A 21,348-nucleotide genomic window follows, 5' to 3' on the forward strand; every position below is an offset into this window, starting at 1 on the left:
TGGATTCTGACTGCCTATACCAAACTCCAGGAAAGAATCTATGTTGAAAATTACATTTCAATCTAGATCATTCCAGGGGGGGACTGCCACTGTTACAGATACTCCTTTGAACTGTTAGCTTCAGTGAAACCTCGTATTCACAGCACTGGTCCAGGTAAAAGATCTTCATGTCAGAAAACTTTCATGCCTTTAAGGACAATGGAATACATACAATAAAAACTCTAGTGATATACACTTTTCTGCAATAACTTTTTTTTTAAGTCAGTATGCATGGGTCACATTTATATCAGTACAAAGAGAGCTATGTGATTTTTTTTTAAGATGCAGAGTTTTCCATTGTATAAGGAAAATATATTTTATGTAACCAGTCTATTACTTCATCATGGATTGATTCCAGGTTTTTAATGTTGTGAGTGATGCTGCGAGTGTAATTTGTGACAAAGGTTCATTATCTAAGGCTTTCTTCAAAATGGCAAGAAACAAATTTCCCAAAAGTGATAAGAAGGTATAAATAATTTGAACACTGAATAATACTCCATCCATACTTATTTGGTTTAGTTTATTGCTTGTCTGAATATTGTTTTATCTGCTGACAGTCTTTAATGTATATTGTTTGTAAAAGATAAGGCAATATATGAAATATATCTAGCTGTGTATCATGATTTTTATTTACTTTGATATAAAATATATTCTATGAAATTTGTTTTAGTTTAAAATATATTAACACAAGTCAAAAAGCAAAATGACCTGAAAATGTATCTGCTGAGGGTTCTTGCCCCAACTCTGTCCTGACACCTACTGGTCCTTTCTATAAAAATCTATTTTAAGTACTTTTTAAATGAAGTCAGCCTAATTTAGTGTGAATTTAAACACAATATTATGATTCTTCTCTTTCTTTGCTAAATATTTAGTATATGATATCTACTGTTCTGCAATAAGATTTTTGAAACTCAGTAGGTATGGATGACTTTCACATCAGTACACAGGGGGCCCCCTGATCTTTTTTAAGATGCTGAGCTTCCATTGTGTCAGAACAACGTATTTTATTTCATGAGTCTCCTATTACTTCACCATGGGCTGATTCCAGGACTTTTGCTATTGTAAATGCTGTTGCAATGAAAAGATCTGTACATAGATAATTATGCATTTGTGCGGTTGTGTTTTCAGGGTGTATTTCCAGAAGTGGGTGTGGGATTTGATATGTGTAACATTGGTGGTTATCTTGAAGTTCCATATAGTTGTTTCATTTGTACTCAAAATAGTAAAATAAAAAAAATAATTATTTATTTGAAGCCTGGTCAGCAGAGTCTATAATTGTTTTAATATTTACAATAATATCTATCTTTTATTTTGAATCTATTTCTCTTATAAGAAAGAGCAGCAGCTATCTTTTTGAGCATTTATATTTGTGCTAATAGTCCTGCCCAGATTAAGCCTCAGGAGTGCCCATATTTGCCTCATTTGACTGTTTGTGCTACTGGCTAGTTGCAAAGGGCATTTTTTCTATGGCCTCCACCACAAAAGTCCTCTCCTTGATTTGACCACTTACTCAGGAAAAATTTCCTAAGACAGTGGTTTCAAATTTAAGTATGCATGAGAATCATTTGTGTTTCTCAACATGTGTAGATCCTAGAGTCTACTTACGGAATGGTCTAGCGAAAGCAGGGAATCTTATTTTTCCATAAGCATTCAGGTGCTTTATTTGCAGCTTTTCCATCAACTATATCTCCAGAAATTATCCTTTTTTGAGTAAAAATTGCATTAGTAGTCCCTTCTTTAATAATGCAGAGCAGTATTTAACAGTCTTTAACCAAAGGTTTGGGGCTGTTTCCCTATAGATAAAACTCCATGTAACCATGTGGTACAATTGTCATTGTTCTCAGAAAATTCACCAGTAAAAATATTAAATAGGCAGAACTTGTGTTAATTTTGTAACACTCAAGTTATCCCACAAACCCTTTATTGTTAATGTTTTGCACTTTGTATTGATAACAGGTTTTTCTTTTTTATTTTTTATAATTGTCTTCTAAGGAACAATCTACATTCTTAATTATGTCTCCACTTCTGATTAGTACAAGTGATTAGGTTCTTAGCCTCGGAGATCAATATGACATCCTGGAGTCTTAATTTCGTTTGTCACAGCAGATCCAACGTTAGGTTACACGGCCTTTGCAGTTAGGTCTGATGATGAAAGATTTCTGGGTAATATTGTTAAAGAGTTATATATTTGGGGTTGTAGATAGCATGATGTAATGTGTGTGCATGGAAACAAGTTGTCTGAGTAATTTAAGTCTGTCAGAGCAGTTAATTCATGAAGCACCCAAGTATACTTAGAGAATATAGCTTCATATTGTCTTGAGCAAAATATATTGCATACCAAGAATATATGATAAGGTGTTTTGACTATAATAATTATTTTCTGTGGGTATGCAGTTCAACATGATGTGAAGAAAAAAAAACAAGCCAGTGTGTTGGTAAGACATAGATAGAACTTAACTCGCAATGCAGAGTTGAAGGACAAGGAGAAAACACATCATACATGGAGTACTTTTTATGTGCCAGGAACTGTGTTCAGTGCATTACCAGCATAGGCATTCACCTCAAGAACCTGGCAGATTATTACACTTTCAATTTCAATATGGGAATCAGAAAGTTGCATGGCTTTGAGGTGGCATAGTTTGGATTAGAGTATAAACCCAAACCATGCTTTTAAACGATTTTGAATGCTAACTTTTATTTTTATCACCACTTCTGAAAAATAGTTCTTATTTTTATTTTTTATCTTAAAGTATTCTAAAAGCGGTTTTCATTTCACATCAAGTTTTCAACACAATGCTCTCATCTACAGCATAAATGTTCAAAGATTCAAACTATCTGTGTGTTCCCTCCCTCTAGGATGCTGCATGCCGTGCCAAATTGTAATCTTGATGTCTGAGAAATTTAAAATGCGAAATGTGAATCTTTGGCTAGACAAAACAGTTTGTAAAGATTAACATTTTTACCTCTAAGCAATAGACTTGAAACCTACTAAATGCTTATTATATTGTGATGAGCTTGGCATCAGAACAAAGATATTGGCAAAGAATTTCCCAGATGAACTGGGTAAAGCCCTCTTACCCACCCGCTGGCTAATCCTCTTTCTCTCTCATCGTTAGAAGATATCTGACCCTTTCAGAGGTTCTTCATAGCTGTAGTTGGATTAGCTCATATGTTCTCTCTCCATGTGTATGTGTATGGACACATAGACATTATCAAATGCTGTAAAAACCAAGCAAGAAACTAATGGGCTCAGAATTCAGAACAGAGATCGCAATGGTTAAGGAGTAAAAAGGAAGAGATTAGGGAAAGGCCATGCAATGCTTAACTTCTAAGTTTTTGTCATTGTTTTAATATTCAGACACATGTTATATTTGTCCTGGGAGAGATGACACACACATGTACACTCAAATTAGATAGATGATGATAGACAGATAGATAGATGGATGGATGATAGGTAGATAGATGCTTTCCTGAAGCAATGATGAATGAGAGAAAGATCACTTAAATTCTCATAACCTAAAATTCATTAAAAATAAGAATAAAAACAGAAAAATGAACCAAATAAATTTTAGCTAACAAAAGACTGTCATGATGTAATCTTTGAATGAGATTAATTGCCAGAATATCACAATTGGGATTTGAGCTTTCCTAAATTACTTAGCGTGTATTGATTTACAGACTCTTGTTTATTCCACACATTTCTAACAGTTTCTGTGGTGTCAGTTTTGCCTAATTTATTTTTTTACTGGATTCCCTAATGTGTCTCCAAGTTCCTGGGAAAGGAGTATACCTTAATTTTGCCATGACATACTCTCTAAAATGTGTTAGTAGGAGAAACTACTAACCTGCCAATGGCAGAAACAGAGAAAACATTGGGGCTGGAGGAGAAAATAATGTGTGTGTGTTTTAGTGTAACAAGGCGTATGATTATTCTGGCCCTAGACGGGCATATTTCTACTGAGATAGATGTAGCTGACTATCAGAAGCTGTTATTATTAAAAATTCATCTGTTATTCAGATTTCATGACTACCAAGCAATTCTTGGAAAACATTAGTTTCTAATGCAAATCCACCCCAGTGGGGGAAATATGTTAATCAGATAAGGAGCAAGTAGTACTTTTGTTGTGATATAATAAATTGACATTTGAACTCATATGTCAGCCTTTGAGAGCTCCGAGAAACACGACCACTGTGCCAGCAAAGCTGGTTTCTGCCTCAAGTCTCCAGACTAGACTGAGGACATTTTGCCAGAGTAAAGCTTGTCCTCCGATGTGTCTTGGTTGACAGCCAGCTTACTTCTCTAGATGACACTCTGACTTCCCCTGCTCTTCTTATTCACACTTCAACAGGTTCTCCTTGATTGAAGTACCCCCTCAAGCCTGCACAAATAGAGATAAGTCTCTTAATTAGAGTTCTCAGTATGTGACGGAAAACCCTCTGTGAAGACACCAATCACAGCCTGAAAGGAAAAAAAAAAATAAGGGAATCAGATAATGCCTGCTTTAAACTTCTGACTTCCCCTTCGTACCCTCTTTTCCTCTTCGCCTTCACTCTCCATTTTGCCTGGCTGGCTGCTTTATGTATTTTGAAGTTCAGATCTTATTTCACCTTAAACTTGAAAGTGGTTACAGCAAAGCACATGGGAAACAGTAAAGACTGCATTCCAATTGCAGCCCTTGCATTTGACAGTACTTGAATTACAGAAGAATTCTTGATAGTTACTCATTTTGTTGTTAGTTACTCATAAATTAAGGCTTTTCCAAATGTGAAAAATACTCAACATATTGAGTGAAGTGGCAGAACTACTCAGCTAGTTTGTAACCAGTATTTTGACATATAAGAAAAAAAATATATTACTAATTGATTTAATGAGGCATTTTAAAGAGCAGTGATTATATTCATAAATTGATATATGAGGTCTGTCCATAAAAAGTCCAGCTGTTAGTAATATAATGAGAACAATTGGCATAACATTGATGTAACCTAGAAGGGAAAGACAGTAGACTGGAATGTGCATGTGTGAATAACTTCAGTGTACTAGTCAGCAGAGGTGATAGATGCTGTTGAGTGAGAGTGTGTACTGTGTGGCTGTTGCATTCAAAATGACTGAATGACTAGAGCAACAAATCTGCATCCAATTTTGTGTTAAAGTTGAGCATTCCTCCATGGAAACCATATGGGTTACTCATAAGGCCACAGCTATGGGCAACTGGTGATTGGAAACTTCATCAGACAACGTACCTGCTCATGTATCACATCTCATACAGAGTTATTTGGTGAGACATCAAATCACCCAGGTGACTCAGCCCCCTATAGCCCACCTTTGATGCCCTGTGACTTCTGGTCTTTCCCAAAACTAAAATCACCTTTGAAAGGGAAGAGATTTCAGACCTTCAAAGAAATTCAGGAAACTACGATGGGGCAATGGATGGTGATTGGGAGAACTATGTGAGGTCCCTAGTTGCCTACGTTGAAGAGTACCGAAGTGGCATTGCCTATGTACAATGTTTCTTGTATCCTGTATCTTCTTCAATAAATGTCTCTATTTTTCATATTATATGGCTGGATACCTTCTGGACAGACCTCATATTACTTTTTGTGCCCAAATGAAATTTTTACTGAAAAATAATGCTAATCTACAATGTGGCTAAGCCATAAACCTTTGGTTGTAAGTATGTTTGTTATTTTACAAATGAATGTGTGCATATATGTGTATGTAACATATATATATATATATTCAACCAGCTGAACTCAAACAAGGTGATATTCTGCCTTCTTGTTTCAGCTCTTACATTGTAAACAAGTGTCCATTTTATGATATGTTTAATGCCACTTAAAATTTTTTTTCCTTTCCAAAATAGATCCCATGCATAATGCTTAAGTGTTATCTAGTGTTTTCTAAGCTCAAGAAAGCTGCAATGTGCCTTATGGAGGAAATATGTGTTAGAGAAGCATCTTTTTAGATATTAGTTATAGTGCTATTTATGAGTTCAATGTTAATGAGTCAATTATACAAAAATACATGACTATAAAATATCTAATAGAAATACACATAAAACAAGGTTATTTATGTGCATTGGTTGACAAAAATGTTGTGAGCACAGGCTCCCAAGAAGATAACTCTGTATTTCACCTAGAAGCATGGCTCAGTATTTCCTACTTTAGTGTCTATAAAAACTTTATAGGACACAGGTATACCATGAATAATGAGAATCAACTACACACACACACACACACACACCAAATGATTCACACAGAGAAGTGTGTGTGTATAAAATCTAACATTTAATGCCACTGATTGGAGAGATTTTATTCACGTTAAACTGTTTCACTGTCATCTACATTAGCACTTTATATTCTAAATTCAGTATTTATTTGAGCACATTATCCAGGGAACAAGATTATTTCATAGATACGAAGTAGATAGGGCAACAAAATACAGCAATTTAACATAGCAAATGTAACCTACTGGTTCTGGAAATTGCTTGATAGCCAGCTTTGTTTAAGCTCTCCTTACTATTCCACCTCCTGCCCCTTCTTAGCTTTATAAATCTCCACCCCCGGCCACTGCTGATTCTAACAAGAGAGGGCATCTGACTCAAGAAATACCAAAAGAAACTGATACTTAGAATTCAGCTCAATGAATGGACCGTGAAGCATGGGAACAAAGTGTTTGAACTTGCTATTATCTCTAGAATGCCTTAAGTTTAGAACCATACTGAGTATGGCCAAGTTTATTGCAGTCCTCATTATTTGATTAAAGAGAAATCCTTCTATGCATTTATATTAAACCCCAACTACAGTTATTTTAATTACATAGACTTATGGTCTTTGAATAAAAGTCCCTGACTGAAATAATTACTGTATCCCATTGAGAAATTTGGCTTTGCATCAGACACCTTTAAATCAATAATAGTCTTAAACAAAAGTTGGGTCTTGCACCATGTGGTATTTAAATTTTAATAAAGTTGATTCTGAATTTCTCATTTAAAGCTTTGGTTTGGAAGAAACCAGACATTTGCCCTTTTGATAATTCATAATTTAAGAAAATAGAAAATGGATATATATTATGAAACAGGGCATTAGACACTTCCATGTATAGAATAAGCCATTCCCAGGGTGTCCAACCTGTAGCTTGTGGGCTGCATGCATCCCAAGATGGCTATGAATGCAGTCCAACACAAAATCGTAAATGTACTTAAAGCATTATGAGTTTTTGTGTGTGTATGTGTGATTACATGTCACAATGCATTTAATGTGTGGCCCAAGACAGCTCCTCTTCTTCCAGTGTGCCCCAGGGATGCCAAAAGTTTGGACACCCCTGCCAGGCCATCTGAGCTCTAGTATCTCTAAAATAAAATGGAAAGAGAAAGTTCTCCTCTACTTATAATAAAACATTGATGTTGGCTATAAATTAAATAAAGAAGTTACAATATAATTGCAGAACTTAAGCATTTTCTCAGTATTCTCAGATATTCCACTTTGAATAAAATGCGACAATATAATTGATGAGAATCTTTGGCTTGTTCATACATCCATCTTATTCATTATAAAAAGGTAATCGGCGGGTATTTACCCAGAGCAGGTATAATGCATCAACCTGCGGTCAAGTTATTTCAACTCTGACTCAACATTTTTGTTTATGCATTGAATAAATAGAGCTAACTAGTTCATATTATGCACTGGTTTCATTCATTCACAACTACTTCCTACAATTTTCAGCTGGAAAATTGAATATCCAGAATAAATACATATTTTAAACCTCCCATTTTAAGAGAAGTCATTACATTAGCAAGTTCAGAAAAATAAGACATAAGTAGAATATTGTATTACAGCTAAAGTCTTATAAAAGATTTGGCATGCGCACTTTTCTCATTCATACCTTCCTCCTTTTGCTGCCTGAAATTTGAAATTAGATCCTGCAATTTATAGATGCTAAACTGTTTGTCCAGGTTCCAGTTTCTTGAAGTCGTTCTTCAATATTCCTGGGGTGTTGTTGCCTTGGGAGGACTTAGTCACCTGGACCAAGATTCCATCACATTTTCACAGCAGCCTGCATCCAGTGAGTGATCTGATGGTGTGGTACAAAGGTTCAACCTGTTAACACTAGACAGGCCCACAAAGGCCATCATAGCTGCGGAGCTACCTGTGGTATAAGGCGAAAGCTTGTAACAGCATCACAGCCCAACTTCCCATTTGCTCATTACTGCTTCCTCCTCTTCTTTCCAAGTTTAGACTTCAAAAGTAATCTCTGATCAATCTACATCACCAACTCAGTTTCGGAAAAATCTAAATGGAAGCAGGTAACTTGAAAATAATATCATCCCTCAGGCTCAAGAAAAGCGGCCAGAGTTGCTGAGACTTCATGCAGTCCTGGAAGAATAACATGCATCTTATTTATATTTCTGTTATTATAAAGTTCTATTACTCATAAGAAAACATAATCCTAAAAAAATTAATAAGTATTTAACATGTTTTAAAGTGACAAAATCTAACATTTCTAAATTACCTTACAGTGAAAAGGATACAAAATTTTCTCAGTAACAATAGCCATCATTCTTGAATTTTACATCACATCCTATATTATTGTACATAAAATAATTGTTGAAATGTTGATCTCTAGCTGGTGTGGTTCAGTGGATTAAGTATCAGCCTGCAAACCAAAGTCACCGGTTCGATTCCCAGTCAGGGCACACACCTCAGTTATAGGCCAGATCCCCAGTTGGGGGCACATGAGAAGCAACCACATATTGATGTTCTCTCCTTCTCTTTCTCCTTCCTTTCCCCTCACTCTAGAAATGAATAACATTTTTGAAAAAAAATATTGAAATATTCATTGAAATATTTAATGACTAATTTTAAATTAATAATGAATAATTTAAAGGGCTTTTTAACCTAAATAATATGTATCATTTAGTTATAAATAAAAAATAAATACATTTTAAAATATTTAATTCTGAATAAAACTTAGAAAGATGAAAATTTAGATTTCAAGCCAAGACATAGATATAAAATATCTGAGCATGAGTTTCAACTTGATCTTAAACTATGGCTCTGACACTAATGATTATGTGACCTCTGACAAGCTACCTAAGCTCAAAATTCCCATTTCTTTGATTCTAAAATGAGTAAGATATTTACTTTTCACTAAAAGTCATGGTTATTGAACCAGATCCAACATGTAAGGACCATATACACTTGTTTACTTTACCACCCCCCAAATTAGTTGGAGTTGTCAATATTATATTATCAATGTTATACCATTTTTGGCTTATTAATTGAGAGTGATTTTGGTATGGAACACCATTTTCTAATAAAAATATAACAACCCTTCCCAACTTTGAATCTGTGACAAATACCTCTTTATTTTTTGGTATTCTTATGGTTTGGTGGACTTTATTGTATATTGTCTTCAATATTTATTGAATCTTTCAATAAGATTTTGAAGGAAATCCTGATTACTACACTTAAAAGCACCAAGTCAGCCTCTAATCTCTCAAATCAGCATTATAAAACATCACTTGAATCTTGTAGGCTCCTCCTTTGTTAATGAGCTTTTGGGGAATTAAAGGGAAAAGGGCGTAGCATACAGCAGCTAAAAACCAAGTGTTGATAGAACACTTTCTTACAATGAAAAACCCTCGTTGTGATAAAGCAGATTGTTTTATTGAAACTAATTAGTTTAGCTAAAAGTTAATGAAGAATACAGGTAAATTTAAAAGTAGAAACCAATGGCTGTTTAATGTATGTGCATAGACAAGAGAAGAAAAACACTAAGGGATCAGTTGGCCAAAATCATAAAACAGGATAACAGCACATGCATAGTTTGATAGTAGACCTAGTACCTAATCCAGTATTCAATCCCAACATCAAGAAAAACCAAGTTTAATTGAGATACTTTTCCTTGCTGAGACCTCTATTTAAAAATGATAAACAATGATGATGATATTATATAAAGCAAATAATGAAAAGAGAAGAATGTAAAATAGCCATTTTATTTCCTGATGATGTGATCATTCCTTATCTTAGATAGTCCAGTGTCAGATCTAATTGCTTTTCTATTTCAGTACTTGTATCATCAGAGGACATTCAAGAGACAAAAAAATAGAATAATTTAATTATAAAAATTGTAAAGAATTATTAACTAATAGCTAGGGGTTAATTGTGAGTGCTTAAAAAATTTAAAAATACCCATTAATGAAAAGGAAGCAATTTTTAATCTTATTAATTTCATGGCACACATAAACAAATTACTAAAATTCTTTGGCACACCAAAAAGATATATTATATATTTTTGCCAGTCTGACAAAGAAAACACAAAAAAACAAACTAGGTACAATTTTGATTGATTCACACCAGACAGCTATTGTGTTGGCTGTTGTCCTTTTTTAGTTTGCCAATCTAAGGAAAGAAAGGCAGTGTCCCTGACTAAATAATCAGGTATTGCGGGTTTTAAAAATTCTGGCAGCACACTAGCTGAAGATTGCTGGAATAGAGGAATATCAGATATAAGGAAGAGCTGCTCTCTTGATGGCTGAAAGAGAGAAAATGAGGAAGAAACAAACAGAAAAGCTCCCTTAACTCCCATTGCAGTGTGACTTTCAGACTTTGTAGGAGAGTGTGCGGCTGTAACATCAGATAGGAAAGTTCACTGAGAAACCATAGGCTGGAGTAGCCAAGCAAGCAATAATCCTCTGATGTGCCAATTGAATTCACTCAGAAACCTTGTACAAAAATGCCTGGAGACCCACTTGGCGTTCCTGTAATGCCACCCACTGGGGCACCAGTGGAACTTGCCAGGCACTCACAGAAACTCATTGGGAAGCCATCCAACAGGGTAATGTTGACACTTGATGGGGTTTCATTGGATATTCTCTGTATCCAATGAAACCGTATCACTGGAGGTTGGAAGAGAAATGAGAGGAACTGAAGCACAGCGGAACCACGAGAAGCCCTTTGCTCCTTCAGTGACTCTGATAACTTCTACATATAAAGTTTAACATTGTTCCAGGGAATACAGAATACACATACAGAGGATGAAGTTATATTATTTCAGTGTAGTCAAGGCAGCATGCATATGAAGTTGTGCTCAATAAACTGATAACTAGTACTAATATAAAACATGATGTCTTAAAAATTAATGTATCATTAGAGATACCTATAGTCCTTCAATTTTAACACCTTCTTTGTGCCCCCTCACCCCATTACCACATGGTAACAGCAGTTGGAGGAAATCCTATTGAGTCAGTGATCGACCAACATTAAAAAAATTGCTTGCTAAAATGTAAAATTCATTACATTTATATTTTATAACGCAATTAGTTAACCTCAGATCCATAAATAGGAGCTTTTATTAATAATGTTGAACACTGTTTTTAATTCCAGTAATAAGCTTGATATAAAAGTTTCCACTGGAAGAATGTAATGCATTCAAATAAAAAATAAATACACACAATTCAATAAGGCTAAAGGACAAAGTTATTAGCATATGTAAATAAATATATAACTGTCTCATCTATCCCATACTTAGTATGAAAAAATATGAATAAAAATAATATTTCAATATGGAATAAGTTATATGAGATACAAATTGACATTTTGTTTCTGTATGTATGGCATAGATATGTTTATTTTGAGGATTTTGATATATACACTCTTAGTAATGATATACTGATATTCTTTCATTACTATTAAATAGGAGAAAATTGAAACATATTACTACTAATGCAAATCCACCTTATTTACTGAATATTCTAAATTACTCTGTGAGGTATTACAAAATGAATCTGGACAAGATTGTTCCTTAGAGAAAAGTACGACATGTTAATCAACCACTTCACTTGTCTCCATAATTAATAAAATGTTACATTGCTTCTTAGATGTGAGTCACTATTTTATTTATAAAGGGTTGTATTTTTTGAAAATCCATAAATTAGGTACATATTACAGTAAACTTACCTTTTCCAAAATTCGAACCACTTGCTGATTTTTTAGGCATGAAGCTGAGAGTTCAATGGCATTGCTGTGACTGTGTGACACATTCTGCAGAACAGATCATTGAATGTTTAGATGGATGTTTGTCCATGTGCCTCAACTGGAAAAATAATGGATTAGATTCATTTACAGTCTGTGGCACATCGATTCAAGGAGAAACAGGGTCCCATGTCCTTCTGAAAATTCCGAGCTGACCCCGCACACACACACACACACACACACACACACACACACACGCGTGAAGATATGAATACATAGTCCAAAAAAAGATTCAGGGGACACTCAGCATATGCAAAAATTGGCAATAATGTTAAGTATTTTGTCTAAAAATTTGCTAAAGATCCCTTCTTAGATGCATATTTTAAGGAAGTAGAGGCTTAATCAGTTAAAAATTAAGCTGGTTACAGGCATTGCCATAGTTCCCCTCATCTTTAAATGTCTTTGATCTGGCCTATTTTTTAATACAAACAACACACAAAAGAAAAAGAAAAATTTTGAAGATTGCTTTAGGAAAGGAATACTCTAAATAGGCAAATTATATTTTTTGTGTATGTGGAATGAAGTTTCCATATTAACACATCATTTATGTGTAATAAAATTATAAATTTAAAGATTAACTATAGCCCTGGCTGGCGTAGCTCAGTGGATTGAGCATGGGCTGCGAACCAAAGTGTCGCAGGTTCGATTCCCAGCCAGGGTACATGCCTGGGTTGCAGGCCATAACCCCCAGCAACCGCACATTGATGTTTCTCTTTCTCTTTCTCCCTCCCTTCCCTCTCTAAAAATAAATTTTAAAAATCTTTAAAAAATTAACTATATAGAGCAATAGTTTAAGATGATTACAGAAGTCCTCAGGTATTTATTACATTTCCAAAAAAATAAACTAAATGAGCAGAAACATTTAATAATGAAGTAACAATGTATAAATCAGATGTTTACTTTTAACACAGAGCCTTTGCTGAATGCCTAAGAAATATAATGCAAGAGAAAAGAGACCAGTTGTTATGATGAGAAGAAATAACCACCTAATCTGTCTAAACAAGAGAAGAAAGGCCCTCAGTGAAAATATAGTTGCATTAATAATGTTTTTGAGATTACTCTTCTTCTGTATGAGAAAAATAGGCTCAAGGTTAGGAAGGGGATTTTATGGGAGGATCTGATCTTCTGCTTGATCGCAGCGCAGACACTGACCGCAGCATTCCGCTTTATTATCGCAGACCGAAGTCCCCAAACGAGAAGGCCGCTTGAAGGTGTTTCTAAAAAAGACAAAAAAAATTAGAAAGATAGTAGTAGAGAGAAGAGAGATGCACCCCCCTTGACTGTCAAAACCAACACGGAAATGAAATGAAATACAAACAACATTAATTCTGTTCTTCAGCAACGTACTGAACCAACTCCTTAACGACAATTCACTCCCTCTTCTCCACACTGAGATCCATTGAAATGCTGCGCTCTCTGATGAAGAGCATCGGAAGAGCCTGGGAGGAGGGCTGGCAGGGGAGTGGTGGGAAGGCGCGTGTTCCCTGGGCTTCCCACGAGAGAATGCTCCACGGAATCCACACAGGATACCCGACTACCTTGATTTCCCCTTACTATCACCCAGATATACACGACATGTTGAGCTCACCAACTAACAAAATAAAAGTAGAAGACAGAAAATGTTCACCTCCTCAACGGCAGGTACTAGATGATTTATAATGGGCCAATCCAGCCTCTGTAAATATTCTATTCTAAAATAAATTCTGGTAAAACCAAGGATCTGCTCTTACTAATAAAATACACAAGATTATTTAGTTTTATAATATAGCACAGCCCAATAATTAAAACGAATAATACAAAAACACCCACTGTACAAGTGTACAGATTTGTACAGAAGGAAAAGTGTATGGAATAAGCATGGTGACCTTCCACTCACCTTCCCACCTCCAACTACCCCCTCCCTTCTTTAAATGTAACCACAGAAAACGTTTTGTTGTGTATCTTTTCATGACTTTAAAAAGCATTTGTATATGAATATATAATAAATATAGTCATATATTCCTACATGCATGTTTACAGGTACAAAGGTATTTTATCTAAATATTACAAAATTGCATTATGTCTAATTCACTTAAAATACTTAAACTTCTTTTCCATCTGTATTTTAGTATATATATACATATACATATACACACCCACTGTTGTCATGGCTACATCTTATTAAAATTAGGTGGAAGGTGGGGGTGGGTGGGTGGGGGGTAAGCTGTAGCAGGAAAATGGAGACAACTGTACTTGAACAACAGTTAAAGAAAAGAAGAAAAATATTGGTAAAATTTTAAAATTTAAATTTGGTTTTGGCCTTTACCATGCTTTTTAATTTTATAAAATTGTGTAAAATGAGACAATTGAAAATAAATATATATGCCTGAGTAAAAAAATTTAAAAAGTAAAATTATTTATAATAATCTTTGATGCTCCCTTGATAAATATTGGGAATATATGCAATAATTTTTTTTGTAATTCTTGCAAATATTGGAGTCCTTTCTTGTTAATAAATATGTACAGATTACTACATTATGTCCAAGTAAATCAGGCCATTTTTTTGATATTTGTAAAGTAAAATGCAGTCTTGTAACATTATTTAATAAAACCCATCATTCACTAATATGCAATTACCAATATATATTATGTAAAATAGGATTTTCATATACCTGGACAGGGACAGTTCTGTGTTCATCTTTAGGAACACTTAGAAACATAATACTGACTATTCACTAACTTAATGATGATACGAGATACTGGTAACTTACAGCATCTATTTAATGTTCAAAATGTCTCCTCTGGAATCATCCTGTAGCAACCTATTCATATTTTATAGGGATGTTTACATGATATCTTAAGACTGGCTTAAAGTGACATATTCTTTGCACACGTGGCCAGTAGAACATAAGAATTTAATAGAAATTTTGCTCAAACTCTCCAACAAACAAGATTCCTTACATATATCTTGGGGATTTATAACGCAGTCATAAAGCACATTCTGTGCAGTTAAAAAAGTGGCTCAGAACCCTGGTTCTTGCCTATTCTCCATGCTACTTGTACCACGTATTTTCCTTTGCAGTAAAACTGAAACCCCAGGTAAGTAAACTCTATGCAGTCTGGCGAATCCTTCAGATTATTCAGAACTTTGAAATAGCTACATGTGTGTGATTTATGATTTACATGTAATTAATAATTATATGTACATCATATGATTACTAAGTATTTATAGTAATATAAATAGAGGTCACAAAAGAAAACCCCAATTAAAAGTGACTGGAGACTGCCAAATATCCTGTTGGGAACAAAATCACACTCATTAGACATTATAAATTGTCACCCCACTCTCAAAATTGAACCTCGAAATCACCTGCAAACAATACTAAGTAACCTTTCCTTTCCTTAAATGTTTGAGTTAATTTTTAAACATTTTTTGTTACATTTGTAATGTTTAGTAACATAAGTAAGCCTCATTCACTGATCCATTCATTTAAAAATTATTGTAGATTTCTCAGCATGCCTCGCTGAATTTATCTTTTCTTCTTGTACACTTTCAAAAAGCTCAGTTATCCATTTACTTTAAAATTATCAAGATAGATTATATTTACACTGTATTCAACTCCTTATTTAATCATATTATAGCAGTGTTACAAACCCAGGTTTGTAAAGCTATGAGGCTGGTAACAAAAATTAATGTGGGGGTATATGAGAAATCTCTGTTATACAATTAAATAAGAAAATAAAAAATAAAACAAATTCTGAACAAAATGTAAATGAAGAATTCAATAATATAGTTTGAAATAATAGTGAACTGCATAGCGCATGACCATGTGGAAGCATTCATATCCAAATAAACATTTAAAAATGCTCTATGTGACAGCATGGGAGGAACTGGAAAGTATTATGCTAAGTGAAATAAGCCAGGTGGTGAAAGACATATACCATATGATCTCACCTTTAACAGGAACCTAATCAACAAAACAAACAAACAAGCAAAATATAACCAAAGACACTGAAATAGAGAACAGGCTGACAGTGACCAAAGGGAAGAGGGGAGGGAATTTCAGGGAAAAAGGGGAAGGGTTTGCAGGAACAAGTATAAAGGACACATGGACGAAAACAGGGTGGGTGAAAATGGGAGGAAGGTGGGGAGGGATTAGGGGGTGGTCTGGGATGGGAGTAAAAGGCAGAAAACTGTACTTGAACAACAATTAAAAAAATTAAAATACTCTATGAACTAACAAAAGAGTTAATATCAGGCCAATGCGTTCCCAGCCTGCAAACTATAATATTTTAAACAGTAAGCTTTATTTATATTATGGTAATTAGGTCAGTAATATGTACTAGTAATCAATTATTCCTTTATTTCTCTATGCTCTTATGTCAATAGTGTGTGTTAAAAAACTCTAAACAAATCATTATTTAGTCTGGATTCTAAAGAAAGCTAAATATAAGCAGAGGGCTTTTTTAAAAAAATTACTTTGGTCAGGGAGTATAATCTATCGCAAAGATGAGGAGCGAGGAGTAAACAGTCTGAAGCAGAGAATGGGGTAGAGAGCTGTTGTGGAGGGAAGAACTCCCCTCCTCTACCCTTCTTTAGTTCTTATGCCTGGACTAACAATAAACCAATATAACTGATGCAAGACCACAATAGTTATACACTTAGTTTTCTAAAAAAAGGATGGATGGTGGCTATGTTACAGAACAGGGCCAAGGGGGGTACAATATACTATTACTGAAAGGACCCCCCCCGCCAGGTTCACATTGTCCATCAGCAGAGGAAGGACATTTCTCAATGCCAGAGATTTGTGAAAGGAAAGGAAATGCATGTTTAAAGTTATACAGACTTAAAGTAGTGACCTAATGTCTTATTTAAGATATCAAAGTCCTTTAGAATACCCACAGATGCACACAGTCCTTCCTTCTCCCTCTGCCCTGATTTAGGGTACCGTATCTCAGGAAAAGTAGACTCAGGCCCCCGACACCATCAGTTGTGTTGTCGGCCAGGATCAAGCCACGTAGTTCTCCTCTGCAAAGCTGTGAGGGGGTCTCCACTCTGCCAAGACCATGTGGTTCTCTTCGCAATGGCTGCTAGGAGTGGGGGTCACCACTCTGCCAAAGCTGAGTGGCAGCTCTCTGCTTAAGCTGCATGATGATTCTCCCTCACAGGGCCGTGGGAGTCCCCACTCTGGCCAAAGCAGCGTGGTTCTGCTTTCCATTGCCACATCCGTGTGCTTCTCTCCCTTCACATGGCTGCCGAGTCTGGGTTTAAATCCCTGTGCCAATCTTCCTCTGCAGCCCCATTTCCGACTCCTCCTACAATTGGTTACACCTGCCAGCATTCCTGTATCCTTCCAGATTTACTGGGCTGCCATAGTGAGTCTGGGCAGGTGTGGCTCCATGGCGTGGTGCCAATCATCTCCAAGCTCTCACACAGGCGTTGTAACCAGGGGGAGTTACCTCCCAATTACATCTTGGGTGGAAGTCACTCCCTTCTCCCTGGCTCAAAGGATGGCCACAGCTATTTAACATATCTATGCAACCAGTTAAAGGTTATAGATGTGTTAAATGGCCATGCCAGAGGTTAGCTGCAAAGCTGTTGCTGTACAAAACAGCCCTGCATGTTACTGATCCATGTACCCCTTCCTGCAACTCACACCTGTTGGGGGAAGGGGTGAGGACATCCTAATATTTTCTGGATACCTTGAGTTCTGGACCCCATTCCAAATCTCTATTTGGGGTCCCCCTCTTGGCTGCACACTATTACAGCTGTATTTCTCAATATTTTGTCTATAAAATTAATTAACATATCAATGCCACCATATTTTTAAAATAATATTTGGTTAATAAAGCATAATAATTTCAAAATATGCAGCTTCTGAACTCTGTAATTAATATTTGTCTATTATTTTCTAGGAACCGGTTTGCTTGTGAAAAGTCTGATATCAGTCCGACTTCCTTTCCTTTGCCACCTTTTCCATCCGTCTCTCTGTCCCTGTCCATCTTTGTCTCACACACAGATACACACACACACATTTTGTTAAATTGGGCCTTCTAGACACTTATTTTATCTCATGACTCTCTCATTATGTTTTCTTCAGTCATGAATATTCTTATTACATAATCAATGCAGAAATTTTATCTCTTGCATTTTCTATATTCTTTCATTCTCCCTTACTCATAATACTGAGCCATATAGATTTTCCATTTTCAGTCTATTGGTAATTTGCTGATTCTGAAATGGTATTTTGTACATATACACATATGTAAGTCATTAAAAGATTAAAAGCTCAAATAGCAAGGAAAGCCATTAATTGTTCATCAAGAGATCCACTTTTTGATAAATGTTGTTTTTAAAATATCAGTTTTTATGACATAAATGTTTGATATATTTATTGATTTATATCAAAATATATATATTTTGTCTAGCATATAGACTTTAAGTTTTTTAATCAATTATGAATGACACTGGGATATATATTTTTAATATACTTTTATTAACAATTTTGTGATAGATTATTATTCTTATTCTCATTTATTATTCTCAATCTTTCTATATGCCAGTATCCTTGATTGTTTATTCATACTAAATTTAAATGCATGATGGGTAAACACCAAGAGGTGGAATTGCTTAATCATGTCGTAGTTTTATTTTTAACTCTTTGAGGAACCGCCATGTTCTTTTTCATAGTGGCTGTACAATTTTGCATCCCCGCCAACAGAGGTAAGCAGTTCCGGTTCCTCCACATCCACATCTTTGTGTTTGTGATCACAGCCATACTAACACGGATGATGTGGTATTGCATTGTGGTTTTGAAATTACAATCTCAAAGAAACATTAGCATTCCCATGCTCACTGTAGCACTACTCACATATCCCATAGCTCAGCTCTGGGAGGAATCTAAATGTCCACCAAGAGATAAATGGATACATAAAAGGACATACATACAGTTAGCCCTTTGTACCCGTGGGCTCTGCATTTGCAGATTCAATCAAATACATATAGAAAATAATAGAAAAAAATGTTGTGTTGTTGCTGTTGTGTACTCTGTAGTTAACCTGCAGTGGCTGTGTTTGTAATGATCATGTAATGACTTTTTTCTTGTCAGTATTCTCTGAACAGTACTGTCTAACAACTATTTACATAGTGTTTATGTTGTAACAAGTAACCTGGAAATGATTTTAAAGCATACAAAGGATGTGTATAGGTCATGTGAAAAAAGTGAGAAAGCAGCTAGTCTGTAAATTTTGGAAAAACATGAAAGAAAAAGAAGAAAGAAATTAAGACAGAGAGCAAGAAAGATTCCGTAAAGTTATTCTGTAAATGTGCTCCAACAGCTTCCTTGCGATGTCTATAACAGGGTATGTCCAGACTCCCTGGGTTGCTTAGGGTCCAAAGTTTGAAATTTATGATTTATAGTGAGTGCCTGCTTAAAAATAACAATAGCAGATACACATTTACTTGACAAAAATGTGAACATATTTTGCAGCTGGAAAAGCTCTCTTGTCTGAAGGTAATGCCTCTTGCCTACCATGTGCATCTCTCTTAGATAGTTCACGTGCGCAGCTCAGTCGGTGTGCCTTCTAACACAGCTAGGTAGAGCCTAAAAGCTGTCTTGTCTGTCCCACACTTTGTTTCACTTGTGTCTTTTGATCACTTCCAGCGCTTCATTTATTAGGCAAGTTTAATAATGACCAAAATCTCTAATTGTTGTGAGTCTAATTTGACAATCCACCTGCTTGTGTTATCTCAGTGTCATTAATATGTTTTACTAATAAATTAAACATGTGGCTTTGCATTGTTAATATAAGACATCTATCACTATCAAAACCACAAGTTAAGATGTCTTTTGATGATGTTTGTACTTGGAATTCAATAGGACAACATACTTGGAAAATTTCAGTGAGAATAACATACTCATTACTGAGTATATTGACAATGTTTCTTATATTTTTTCTATATTCAATTAGATAAAATATAGGACTGATTATTCAGAAGTTGATCACTGAGTTCATCATAATTTTTCTCAGATCAGCAATTTTAGTTAAAAACTGGTAATTACATACAGAAATTATAGTATAGAGCTTTGTCTAAGATGTAGAAAAGAACCACATGAAATTAATAACTATACTAAACATTGATTGGACTTCCCTTAAAAAATTAAAAATGTAATTGCCTTTTGACCCAACAATCCCACTTCAGGAATATATCCTAAGAATCTCAAAACACCAATATGAAAGAATATAAACCCCTATGTTCATAGGAACATTATTTATAATAGGCAAGATTTAGAAATAGCCCGTGTCCATCAGTAGATGAGTGGATAAAAAAAGCTATTGTACCCTTATATAATAGAATACTATGCAGCCACAAAAAGAAGGAAATCTTACCATTTTCAATAGTGTGGATGGACTTGGGGATTATAATGCCAAATGAAATAAACCAGCCAGAGAAAGACAAATACCATATGACCTTGCTTATGGGTGGAATCCAATGAATAACATAAACTGGAAGACAAATTAGAAATAGAGGAGTGACTGCATGGAGCAGACTGACAGTTATCAGAGGGGAGAGGAGAGAGGGCATTGGGTGAAAGAAGGTGAGGGATTAGCCAAAGAATGTATGTATGCATTACCCACAGACACAGACAACAGTGTGGTGATGGCCAGAGGGAAGAGGGGTGTGAGGGGTGCGTTAAGTGGGCAAAAGGGGGGGTGTCTCTAATAGTGTCAACAATAAAAATAGTTTTAACAGAATAGTAGATATTTTGGGGAGGAGCAGGCAAAATGCTTCAGTTTTTAACCTGCTAAATCCATTGTATTTGTAGATATGTAGATTATCCTCTATATAAATGTGGGTTTGCCTTGTTAAAATCCCAGAGTACATAATTTTAACACTTAATACTGCACTAACTTTTCAATATTGATATAATAAAATGGATATTGTGGTGTGGAGATTTTCAAAATATTGATTCTATGTGTGTGTGTTTAAGAAAGATTGTTGCCTTAATCTTCGTCTAACATAACATGAGAAAAAGCAAAACTTGTACAATATAATAAACTGATATGTAGATACCTGCATCATGAAGGACCAAAGTCCTCAGTATTTTGAAAGGTTTTTAGGCAACATCATTCATCATTTTTTTCTGGTATTTGCTGTAACTTTAATAGATGCTATGCATGTTTTTATTATAAATAGATGCAAAAACATGGTATATTTTTCTTATTATTGAAAGGTAGATAAATATAAACTAGGATAAATCCTCAAAATAAACACCAAGCATTGTTTAATGCTTC

The sequence above is a fragment of the Phyllostomus discolor genome, chromosome 11 (genome assembly GCF_004126475.2).
Source record: "Phyllostomus discolor isolate MPI-MPIP mPhyDis1 chromosome 11, mPhyDis1.pri.v3, whole genome shotgun sequence".
Classification (NCBI taxonomy): Eukaryota; Metazoa; Chordata; class Mammalia; order Chiroptera; family Phyllostomidae; genus Phyllostomus; species Phyllostomus discolor.